Source organism: Orbicella franksi, chromosome 3 (genome assembly GCF_964199315.1).
Source record: "Orbicella franksi chromosome 3, jaOrbFran1.1, whole genome shotgun sequence".
Lineage (NCBI taxonomy): Eukaryota > Metazoa > Cnidaria > Anthozoa > Scleractinia > Merulinidae > Orbicella > Orbicella franksi.
The window spans coordinates 14,262,311-14,275,133 of NC_138147.1; the positions used below are offsets into that span (position 1 = coordinate 14,262,311).

The 12,823-nt window shown below is 40.5% G+C and overlaps 1 pseudogene across 1 annotated transcript; it reads right to left on the reverse strand.

The window, feature by feature from the left end:
* Positions 1–258: 258 nt before the first annotated feature.
* Positions 259–8,382, reverse strand: LOC145481387 (uncharacterized; annotated as a pseudogene). The gene is made up of 11 exons (XR_014048634.1): positions 6,305–8,382; positions 5,673–5,963; positions 4,765–5,107; positions 4,050–4,386; positions 3,235–3,443; positions 2,631–3,082; positions 2,326–2,462; positions 2,001–2,119; positions 1,350–1,682; positions 955–1,135; positions 259–707 (listed from the first exon to the last, which is right to left on the reverse strand). The product of XR_014048634.1 is annotated as an uncharacterized LOC145481387 (transcript).
* Between the last annotated feature and the right edge of the window lie 4,441 nt (positions 8,383–12,823).

Below are 12,823 nucleotides of genomic sequence, written 5' to 3' on the forward strand. Positions count from 1 at the left end.
CTATTTCTCGCTCTCTGCTCGCTCTCTGTAGTTCAGACTACATGTATGGCCGTGATGTACTTTCTTGTTAGTCATTGTCAACGTCACAATGGCACTATCATCCTTTCCATACCCTGTCCCAGGTTCTTGGCCAAAAAGAACGAATCCACGTTAACTTAAAGGTGGAAGGTTGTTACTGCATCAATGAAACCCGAAATACTAGTCACAAACTTAGAGGTGCCAATGACCCTTTGTTTTGATAACAAAGTGACTGACTGTACGAAGGTAAAAAAAGCAGCGAATACAACATATTTGTTTTTTCGTATTACGGGGAATTGCTATCAATGTTCGCGATGTTGCTTAACTTATTGGCACAACCTTTGAACAGTATATATAATGTTTATTATTTTCCTTATATCTACAAACATCGTTTTGCTTTTTGAGACGATTTAAGCTGTTCTATTTACAGTTCGGTCATCACTAATTCTGATACTAGCGAAAGTTTCATACGCCTTTTCCCGGAGCTGTTCTCTCTGGCGATTCTCTTTTGTTTTCTCACGAATTTGATGTCTCGCTTCTTTCCTTGACAAATGGAGGTCAGTGGCTTTCTGTTTATAGTCTCTCTTCTCCAGGTCAGAAAGTTGTCGCCAGTCCTCTGCCATGCTTTGAATTGATTAGAGGAACGTCATCCTTTCTGTTCGTCCAGGACTCTGATTGTTTTGCACTCTCTAGAAGCAATTTAAAGTAAAAACATCAGATCAGTATTATATTTTATGTAAATTGTTTTAATGTTCAATAAATTCAGCTACCTTTTCTATATTCAAGACAAATACTACATTTGCCAGAATTCATTATCTCACTTATATTTTTCTTTCAGTCAACAAAAGTTAAAAAAATCAAACAAATGACATAAAATAAAATAAATGTAGAAATGATTTCATTTTATTGAAATTTCCATAAGTTTATTCAACTAACCTCTTCCAATTTCTCATTGAGAAATGCTGTCCAACCATTTGGTGGCTTTTTGGGGGAAACCATTGCATCTTTTTTCTTCTTGTGAACCCTCATCTGAGATTTGTTACCACTCTCATTCACTGGGCCCTTTTCCACTTCTCTTATTGTTCTCTTCAGGGCAGCAAAACCAGAAATCTCTTTACTGAAACAAAGTACAATCAAATGTCAGCCTGCAGATATTCTTTTACTGTTCTCAAGAAGTGATAATATGAGATTAGACTGGGATCATGACCTGCATGCTTGATTATATCTTGGCATTATTACAAGGAAAAAGATTCTGATCATTTACCAAATTTTTGTAGCCGGTATGATGTTATGACAAGAAATTAGATTCTGATCATGAAATAGAGCATTACCTAAATCGTAACCGTTCTACAGACTGCTGCATTACACCACATGCACCTGTCGACAAAGCTGCAAGAGGAGTCAAGTTTACTGCATGCTCTTCTACGTTGGGTGGAATTCTTTCTTTTACTGCCCACTCAATCTGATGAAGCTTGGTTTCACAACTGTCCATCCCCTTTGGTAGGCCATCACCAAATCACTGCTAAGCTTTGAGCAATCTCTTTTGACCTCATCTTCTGAACACACTAGATAACATCTTTCATGAGGTAGGTTCTCTTTTGACATTGAAATAACTCTTCCACCATTTTGTTCCACTTTCTCTGTAAATTTCTTCTGTGTTGATCCTAAAACCACACATACACATATATAATTCATATAAAATCATATGTTGTTGCTGTTCTTGTTCATGCAAAAACTTTAAAAAAAGATATGACATGTGATCAATATTATTATTGCAGGAGACAACACCCCCTGACTTTACACTTGTCTATTTAATCTTTGAGCATGTCAATCTAGTTCTTTGTTTAGTTATAAGGTGACAGCTGTGTATTTATTTACTTCTATTTGCACAGGTTTCATGTACAAAATCATTTCAAGCATTTGTTAACAGCACTATTTTAATACTTCTGTATGTTTATACACTGTAGGAAATTTTCACCTACCAGGTATCCTTCCAACTAAAACAAAGTCCATCCTCCTTGGTGGCAACAATTGCCTAACTACACTTACACCAGACACAGCAACTGGAGGATTTGGTCTGGGATGGACATGAGTCTTCCACCTGTAACACACACAAAAAAACAAGATATTGTAATGTCACTGCTGATCATAAGGAAAAGGCCTATGTAACCAAACAAGAGTAATTCATGGCAAACCACAGGAAAGCAATAGTGGTTTGACTGTGAATTAGGGAAAAATGGTTTTAATTATGAAAGCAATTACTTGTAGAAAAGTGGATGTTGCTTTTATCTTATTATAGACACTTACCCCTTCTGAATTGTATATGCTGCAACATGTCGTTGCACATAATGCTCAAAGTCAGTCCTAATCTGTTCAGGGTATGACCAAGACAACAGCATAAGGATTGTGTCAGGCTTGTGAAGGCCACCATCTCGTGTTGAATGCTAAAAGCAAACAGAAAGATTTTGATATTAAGGAAATGATAGTCAGGAACTGGACCCTACAATCGTCAGGTCCTTAAATTCCTGGTCCTGGTTGTGGTTTTGATCAGATAATACATTATATTTCACTACTACAGTATACCGGTAGTCATTTGTAAATGCTGGTATAACATACCTGATAATAAAACAAATATGCATGTAATGGGTCCATTCTCCACCCTCAGTTGCTACACGCATGAGTGACTTGAATGGGGTGCTGTGGAGATGTTTTGGGACAACATCCACAAATTTCATCATATAAGGTGTTAATTCTTTGCAGCCATAACGGAAAACCATCAAAGCATGGAACATATTGGCATGGTAAACATATCTGGCAATTTCAGAGTCGTGTAATCCAAATTCATAGTCTTCAACATTTGTTGAACTGATTGGATGCCCTGGCTTTAGTTGAGCTGTATCTTTCCGCAGTATCCTGTACATCTGATAGAAATGCCACCAAATAAACTTCACACAGTCAATGTCATTAATCTTTTGTGATGTCCATCCAAGGGCCTCAGCAAGCTTTGGGGACAACATCTGCTGCAGTTCACAACTTGGAAGAACATATGAATATGATACAGGAACTTTAGTACTGATAGATATAATTGGAAAACTATTTTAAGTAATTGCTAAGGGTATACATGTATGGCATGTGTTTTGTAGTAATTATGTTACTCCTTATAACTGAGTAATTTAACTCGTGGTCAGGTTTGATGATTTAAGTAAACACCAGAACTTACATTATCCAAGATGTGATTGTAATGTTTGTCTTTGAAGTCCTCTGAGGGAGCCAGGATGGTGTAGGCTTGTGACTTGTTGAGGCTGAGGTCACCTAGGTGACCTCTTGGATCAATTGGAAGTTCAAAATGACCTCCTCTGACATCTCTTGAATTCATGTTAGCAGCAAGATGTGCCAATGCAGCATTCCTTCGTTCTCTACCATACCTATAGAAAAAGGTGACAATAACAATTTTTAATATTTAAAAGCAGGGGCATGTGAGATAAACACAGCATGTACATGGTAGAAGCAACAGGGTTCATTCAGGAGGGTAGGAGGTCAGTGTACTAGCCTAGTTAAAAGGGTTGCATCTTTGGCATATCCTCAAACTCCAAAAAAACTATATTACCTAAAACCTTAATGCTGGATCTGACCTAAAAATGATGAAAAAATATAAAAACTAAATTTTTGGCAATGTTCTGTTTGCCTTCATCGGACTATTAAAAATGACTAGATGAATAAGCGATCCCTAAGGGGCACAATAATTGTTCAATTGCGGTTTGTTGTTTCCTCTTGTGCCAGGCTTGTTCTCTGCCCCCACCCCCCCCCCCCCCCAAAGTGCTTTTACCAATGTATACACATGAACAGGATCTACATGTACACTCAACTTTGTAAACAATTCCAGTCACTTCATTCTCGCTTGGGTGCTCTTTAGGTTTCTTGCACACGTCACCAAGTGTTTTATATCATTTCTAGGTCAGATCAAAAATTCTTTAAGGTTTTAATCATGAACACAGACCGCCCAAACAGTATATATTAACTAATACACCAACCTTGACTCCAGATCAAGACATGTCCAGACAAACTTCATTATTAGATTTTCTGCAACTCTGGTGAAGCCATGGCTAATACACATAAGGATATGATCACCGGTGAGAGCAGGAAGCAGGGACTTGGGAAGAGGACTTGGGAAGAGGTCTGTTCTCAGTCCTGTGGATGGATCTACTTTTCCCTTTTGTGATGCTGAGCACTGCATCCATAGGTTCCACTTGTCTTGGGAGAGTGGGCTGAGCTCTGGATCAGCAACAGCATCCAAGAACTTAGAGTCTGCACCAAGGAACACCTGGTGGCCCAGGTTCTGACTGTCTTTAATCCATTCATTCAAGTATCCTACAATGTTAATGAACAAATGATCTATAATAACACTACGCAATTTACCAGGACATGATGCCTGTAGGTTACGTCATTATAAATATATTTCAAGCACTAGTTGCTTGAAAGCTGACTATGATTATGTGAGAGGATATAATTTATTTTCCTTATAGATGTTGCAATTCCTCTTGTACCATTTCAGAGTGTTTTCAAGCACCACAAAAAGTTACAAAGCTGAAATCAAGTTTGCTGAACCATGTTATTTATCTTGAACTGTTCAAATGATCAGCTTATGAGTATTTCATTTCAATTTTAGGAAACATTAATGGTAATTTGGTCAATTTATCAAAAGTTAATATTGGATTATAAAAGTTTAACATGTAAGTGTGCATATACCTTGTCCACCATGGCCATCTCCAATGTTAAGCTCAAGGTTTCGACGGCTGTCCTTGTGATGAAAAACATGAACAGGCCACATTTCTTTTGGGTTTAGAAACTCTACGCCATTTAACTTCTGCTCATTGTTCACATTGCTGATAGCCATCATCACAGTGTCTTTCTTGCCATACTTTCTCCCATCCCCATAAAGGTACCACCCCTGTTCCTTAGGAAGCCAATAGTAAAGGAACCGCAGACATTCAACTAAACGGGCGGGCTCAATGCGATAACCAGTTGGTGTTCATTGTGGCTGCATTATAGCCTCAAATTCTAATTTGTATTTGCTCTTTAGCTCAGCAACCTAAGGAAAAAAAATTTGCAAAATTATGTTATCATCAAATTTTATTTAATTATTGGCCAGCCCAAAGAGAGATTTTTCATGCATTGCTCACAAAGTGAAAATCCCTTCTAGTGGATGCTGTAAGCATTTTGATTGCCATATCAGTATTGATATATTCTACACTTTACCAAAACACTGTTTTCAAAATGAAAGTAAACCATACATGTGACTTGTTTCTTACACTGGGCAAAATGTGTGTCCAAATTTATAACGATAAGACTTTCCTTACTTGAATTAAAGTCTGATCACCAAGTTTGCCTTTTTAATACAATAATAGGATGCAGGGAGAAAATCACTACAGTGTAGTGCAAAATTTCGGAGGCAAATTGTGTGGGAAAAAACTTCGATTGTATGTGGAATTGTGCAGAATTCTGCAATCTTTTGATCCAAACCAAAGTTCAATTTGTTTATGTTCGAACTTTGTAAAATGTTTTCTGTGTGTTCACCCTGATCTTATAAATAGAAGACCCTATGCAGATAATTTGAAGTATATCAGGAAAGACACATATAATTGAAAGACAATTACCTTTCTTTTGGTTGCAAGATATCCAGGTGGCAATATCTTCCTGATCTCATCAATTGTTTGCCCAGAATTGCATTGATCTTGAAGTTTCAAGATTGCTGATGGTGGGAGTTGCACTGTTGCCTGCTCTTCTGCAATCTGATTGTAAAGACTGCCCCCAGCCTTTGTACGAATTAGCTTAGTCAACAAGATAATATCTTGTTTTTACAGTTGTCCTTGCCAGACTGAGTCACTACTGCACTGCTGTCTAAATCTCCGGCCCACTGATAATGACATGCCATGGAGGAAGTCAATCTGTAATAAGAATATGCCAAAATTGTATTCCATCAACAATCTGGTCCTGTTTATTTTCTAAATAATTTTAATCTGTTCTTGATTTACTACCAACAATTTCAGAGAAACATCAAAATATTATTTTTCAATGTCACACACATTAGTAGAACATTTGAAATTACTTCGACAACTACATTGATAAAACTCCCTAAATTCACCCAATTGTACCTATAATAAGGATCAAAATATTTTCAGGAAAACCATGTGTGTACTAGTAACATAGTGTACAGTGGAACAAATTAAACTGGGTGAGCGGCCTGCATGTACAAAACAACAAACATTTACATAGAAATTTTGCAAACCTTAGAACCATAATTAACTTCCAGCGCCAAGTCACTCAATATTTTGCTCTGCTTTTTTACCCTCTCCTCCAGTTTAGTAGATCACAATGTTTGTCCACCTGGTAAACGTCCAGCCAGAGCTGATGTTGACTCTGGGGGCTTGATACAGCCAGTGAACACTTTAGGCTGTGGTACATTAGTGCAACTGCCTTGTGTGGAAAAGGTTTCTGTTGCCAGTATTACAATTTGTGTGTTGCTTGTAGTCATAGATCCAGTTACACTTCCAGCAGCAATTTCTCTTGAAAAAGTGGAATTTACCACGGTTCGGGCAAAGAACAAGCATAGACTAGCCCATGAAAATTGTTCTGCACTTTGGCCAGGGTCTTTAAGTTTGTTCCCAGCAAGTACAGTCAAAATAAAGGCTTCCGCTGAAATAAAATTCCTGGAGTTTCTGTCCAGATAAATATCATCATCCGTCAGCCCATATTGTTTAAGCATCTCTTCTATTTGTTTATATGCTCCTTTTTTGCACTGTCTCTCATTGAAAAAGCCAAAAGGACTAAGTCCCTTACAAGCCTCCAGAAATATTTTTGAGCCTACTGTTTTAGCTGGAGAAGACATGGGCCGACCAAAATCTGTGGTGTTCATTGTGAAGAGGTATTCCTGGAAATAAATGAGAGAAAAAAAATTACCAGAAAGCTTTCATATATCTTGGGCAGTTCATTGTGACAGTAACTTTATTGAAGCATGAACGAAAAAAGTAAACAAATCACATCGATCTGGAGTGCTCAAGGGGGATCAGTTCATATAAGCATATCAAAATCACACTTCTCTTTACAACATCAATACTTTGATGATAACACCACTAGGGAGAATAAAGAAACTTATCAGCTTTTCAGCAACCTTTTCTACTTAAGATTTATGTCCACTAAAAGTGAAAGCAAAGTCGTATTTGGAGTATAAATAAGGGAACGTTAATTTCAGTAATGCGAGATCTTCAAATTATCAGAGCTAAACAAACAGAATAATGTATGGTAAGCCAAAAGCAAAACTACAAACCATCGGCAGTCCGAATGTTTATTTACATTTATTTAGGTTCACACAGCTGGTTTAAAAATCTATGACACAATCCGATGGTGCGATCGAATTTAGCGATCTCTCTTCGAGGAAAGCAATTTCGTTTATGTTCGTAGCAATACATTTATAGTAGAAGAAAACTAAAATCAAAAGCAAACACTCACCTTGAAAATAGAGCTCCAACGTGGACAGATTTCGAAGTCACCGAGCGCGTCGGGTGACGGCGATCGGTGATCGCAAAGCGTTAAAAAATGCTCAGTTCCAAAACAAAACCAACTCTCCACGCGAATAAGTGGCTACTTAAAACATTAAAAGTAAGGACTACATGAGAATTTCCGTTCATAAATACGGATAGATTACAGAATTCCACGGGGCGGACGTCGATTTTTTCTTATCGTAAAGGATTGCTCGCGATCGCGTGTTTAGTATACGGATAAACACTTCACGCTCTGTTAATATGCAAACGAAGCCTTCGCTCTTTACCGACGAAAAGAGCATTTCACCACTTTCAAACAATACTAATTGTTCCAATTGTATCTCCATTGTCTGTAAACGGACGCAAAGCGAAATTTTACAACTCCCGCTTGGGAATTCGGCAATTCAGGTCTTAAAGACCGAAGTTGGCGGTGAACTTTTGAAACCTCAGTTCCCAGGTCATTGCGCCCGCAAAGCATCATAGGTACCCCACTTTTCCCGGGCGACGCTTTTCAATGGGCGCGATTCTGTAATGGTACTGCTTTTGGTTTTCAGTAAACTTCGTGCGACGGGACTGTGACGATTTCAGTGCCCATCCCATTGGAAGAGTTGTTGGCACAGTTGGTAGTGATGGTCTACTTCCGTCCAGGACCGTTGGGCATTTACTCGCGCCACATTCCAGTTTAGTCGTGTATTCTATCATGGCCTTGTCATAGAGCGTTTCATACTCTAGAGCACGCTTGTGTTTTCCGCAGTCCAAGTGTTTAACAAGCGACGAATGCCGTTTAAATGTCTTGACACATCCCTCTTCTTGGCATGTAAATAATCGCCACTTGTTGGCAGCATCAACATCAACGCTTGACTCATCTGATGACTCATCTACACAGTCTGAGTTGCCTTCTACCTCAGTTACAGGGGTTCGGCCACCTGTTCCTCTGGGTTTTACTGGAACAAAGCTTGTGATAGTCTCGCTGGTCGAGGGTCTGATCTCCATTGTCGGCAGTTCCGATTGTTCAGGGACATCGAACTTTGTCCAGGGAATACTCTCCCCAGGGCCAATGTCGTAGGCTCTCCACGTTCTTATCCCTTCCTGGCCGTAGTGTAGGTTGCTGACAAAGCTCACTTTCTCCCACTTGAAACTCTCGTTGGATGGAACATTGGGAGGACTGCATACCTTCACACTTACGCCGCGCACACTCCTGGAAGACTCGATAGCTTCCTTCATCTGTGCAGCAGTCTCAATTTCGTGTCCAGAATTCAGATATTCTGCCATGTGCGACTTTATAGTGGCTGCCTTACGATCACAAGCGCCCTTCCCTCCCTGTGGCTCAGAAAAGTCAATTTGAGAGATCTGAAGGCCATGACGTTTGGCAATCTGAGGAGCTATAATCAGGGTCTGTGCGCAGTGATAACATCCAGCGTTGTCGTTTCGAATATAAATGGTCTGCAGTTGTGGCATAATAGTCTTGAGCTGACTGAAGACGTCATCAAGTATGGCTAACACCGAGCTACTGTCTTGAGCTGTAGCACTCTCAAACACATGGACGAATGTCATCATCTCCACTTCACCGCTGTTGCCTTTAATTGCCACTGCTATATGCCACGATATACCTCTTTTACCAAACCAATCAGATTGGCTTTCCCGGTACTTACGTGGAAGATATTTCATCGCCCAGTCAAGTACTAAAAGAATGGACGAGGCGCTGAGGCTGCTCAAGATGTCAAGTCTGCATTCATCCTGATTTACAGACCGTAATAAATGGGCTTCCCAGCATTCAACACTCTGTTTGGCCTGGGAAATAACAAACGCCAGTTCTTCCTTTTTATTGTCCGAGCATTCAGCCGTCACTAAGCCTTCCTCAATCTCTCTCACTACAGACGAAACAAGCAAGCAGCGGTCACAGCTGTCACAGTGGGCGTGGTCACAATTCACAGAATAGTTTGGGTTGTCAGGATCACTCAAAGCGTATGCCCTACAGTGGTCAGGGACAGCAGAGCTTTTGGAAACATGAACCTGAGAATGAATTCAAAATAAGCCAATGTTTTATTTTTTGTTGAAAGTGTTCTTTACTACTAACAGTAACTACAGTATAAGCCCTCTTTTTGTAGCATAACCTTTTTTCTGATATCCAGCCTTTCCATGTAGCTATTTTGAGTATGATACAATTACTATTGCGATACCGACTACTTATTAACCAAACATTCAAGGTTAATAAATAGTTTATTATGTGGCTTGTAAAAACAAAAACAAAACAAACAAAAAGAGTCATCGCAAAAATCAGGTGAACAAACGCGTAAGTCAAAACCTTCTACACTCTCTTAGTTTATTAGCGACAGATAACGTTGGAACGTTTTCACGTCTACGACTGCTTTCTTTGTCGTGCTTTTCCATTTTTGCTCGTAGACGAAAGTTTCAATTTCTTCTTGGCTGTTCATTCATTTTCTTCTTGGCTGTTTCCTTCGTCCTGTCCAGCACCAACTCGTTCGTAATTTAACGCTTTGAATTCGCTGTTCTTCTAAAATTTTAGCTCGTCAGGGTAATAGAATTCACTCTCAGCGTGTTCATACATCATTTTCAGCAGGTGGTGGCCTCATGGTTAGTGCGCTCGTTCCAGGAGCGAGCGGTCCGAGTTCGTTTTTTGGCCGAGGTCACTGTGTTGTGTTCTTGGGCAAGACTCTTGACTCTCACAGTCCCCCTCTCCACCCAGGGGTGTAAATGGGTTCCTGCGAATTGTTGGGGAAACCTAACGAATTGCGGGGGAGTGATCATGGCCTGCGATGGACTAGCATCCCGTCCAGGGGGAGTAGAAATATTCCTAGCTGCTGCATGCTACTGAAACCGGGATAAGCTCCGGCAGCTATGAGCCAGTCGGCTCCAAGGCTTCACTTTTTTTAAAAAAAAATTACCTTTCGTTTTATTTTTGCAGACAAGTAATCGGCCCGTGGGAATTACAGGAGAATAATGCCCAAGAATTAGCCAATCAGAGCGCGCATTGTATTGGCTACAAACACAAGCCATGTAAGAAAATGAAATCAAAATATAAAATTGGGTTATATCGAAGCAATCTTATATCAACTGTTGAAATTCGTTTTTAATAAATCTTTTCTTGGAACATTGGCTTTAATTGCCTATGTCCAGTTTCTTTACACATCCATGCAACATATTACAATTACAATAACAACACAAGGTTACCTTGAAATCCCCTTTGAGATACCGCTTAGCTACTTCGAGCTCCTCTTTTTTTATCTTTAGCCCACGACAGACCCAGGCCGCAGTTATCACCAAGTTTCTCAGCGGCTAGCTCAAATTCCTCGAATGCCTTGGCCCCCAGTGCGCCAACATAGTCCAATCCCTGTAATGATTTCCTCACAGAGGCCGAGCAGACATGCAAAACTCTGTAAAGAGTACTGCGTCCCATTGGTTTGAAACCCTCCTCACTGCATAGCTCCTCGTATTGCGAAATGATCTGTGCCGGAATGACACTTCGTATGACATTCGGTATCGTCAGTTCTTCATTAGATGATAATTTCAGTTTTTTCTCGCCAAAAGGAAGGTCTTGGACGATGTGCATGCCTGTAATGAAGTTCAGGAAGTGGCTTAGTTGCCCTGGCGCTACATACATACGAGTGTGCTGTGTAGTCGGCGCCACGGCTCCACGACCATGGAGAAGCTGGTGGTGTCTGGCAATGTCGAACCTATAGCGTGTCAGATCAGGTATCCATTTCTTTAGCATTTTGAAACTAATTTTGTCAGCTAAAATAGAAAGGATTTGTCGGCGAGTGCTCCAGTGGCTTGCATTGTTGTAGCATTCAGTGAGGGCCTCAATAAGTGTCACGTCAGCATGGCCTTTAGTGTCCAGTGGGAACTCGCATGCTTTTGATGACAACAAGGCCTCCCATAGACTCCCTGTATCCTCTGGTGCAATTTCCTCGATTACGGCGTGGACGGCTTGCCGCGCTTTCCTGACGTAATGACGCTTAGTCCATTCTTTGGTCAAATGCCACGGTGTCTTTAGCTTAGACCTGATGGGACTGATATCTCTGCTCGATAAGAATTCATTTAGCTTGTCTTTACTGCTCTCTGAGCGTATGGTCTCGTTATCAGAATCCTCCGAGCTTTCCGATGGTTTGTACGCACTACATGGTGTCTCTGCTGTTAAGTGATGGGTAGGTGTTAAATGAGGCAGTTCATTATCTGAGTCCACCTGGTAAAGTCTGCATGCGAGCCAAGTGGCCCATCAGGCCGGAGCTTATCCCGGTTTCTGAAGCATGAAGCGACTAGGAGTATTTCTACTCCCCCCTGGATGGGATGCTAGTCCATCGCAGGGTTACCCCCAACATTAAGTTCGCCGGTACCCATTTATACATCTGGGTGGAGAGAGGCACTGTGAGAGTAAAGTGTCTCGCCCAAGAGCACAACACAATGTCCCCGGCCAGGGCTCGAACCCGGACCGCTCAATCCGGAGACGAGCGCACTAACCATGAGGCCACCGCGCCTCCCACATCTGAGTCCACTTGATGCAAAACAAGTGTTGATCAGATTATGGACGAAATGCTGTTCTGATGCGCTTACGAATATCAGATAATAATAAAAACAACAAGAAATAATAGCAATGACAAAGTGTCAACGTGCGAACAACAGTTCAAATTCAAACACAGTGGAATCCCGTTAATACGGACACCAAGGGGACATGCCAAAAGTTCCGTCTGTATTAAGCGGGTTCTCAGACATAAAGTCAAGGACACGTGTTTTATCGATGAGAGGAGTAAGGCAGACATTTTTACGGCAACAAAATGTTTAAATTGTACTTAAGGCTCAATAAGTTTAAACTACGGAAACCTAATAGTCATCTAGCATACTCTTGGAGAAATTTGTACAAGTTATCGAGCGGAAATTTTCACAGCACTAAACCATTGTTAAGTTTCTTCGGTAATTGTGACTGTAACTGCATCAAGTTTAAACTATGGAGACCGTGCGCACATCTACTCACTCAGTACTCTCGGACTAAAATTACTTTACTGTTGTTTTTCTAATACTGTCTGCAAAGCGGGGTCGACGATGTTTCAGAGTTTTTTCACTGGGGACACGGAAAAGTGTCCGTTGTACGTATTAATAAGTGTCCGTAATAAGCGGGTTAATTTTACAGACGAAATATGAGCTTTGCGTCGGGACAAACGAAATTGTCCTTAATATCAGGGAGTCCGTATTAAGCGGGTGTCCGTAGAGCGGGGGTTCCATTGTACCTGCAAATTACTAGATAACTATAG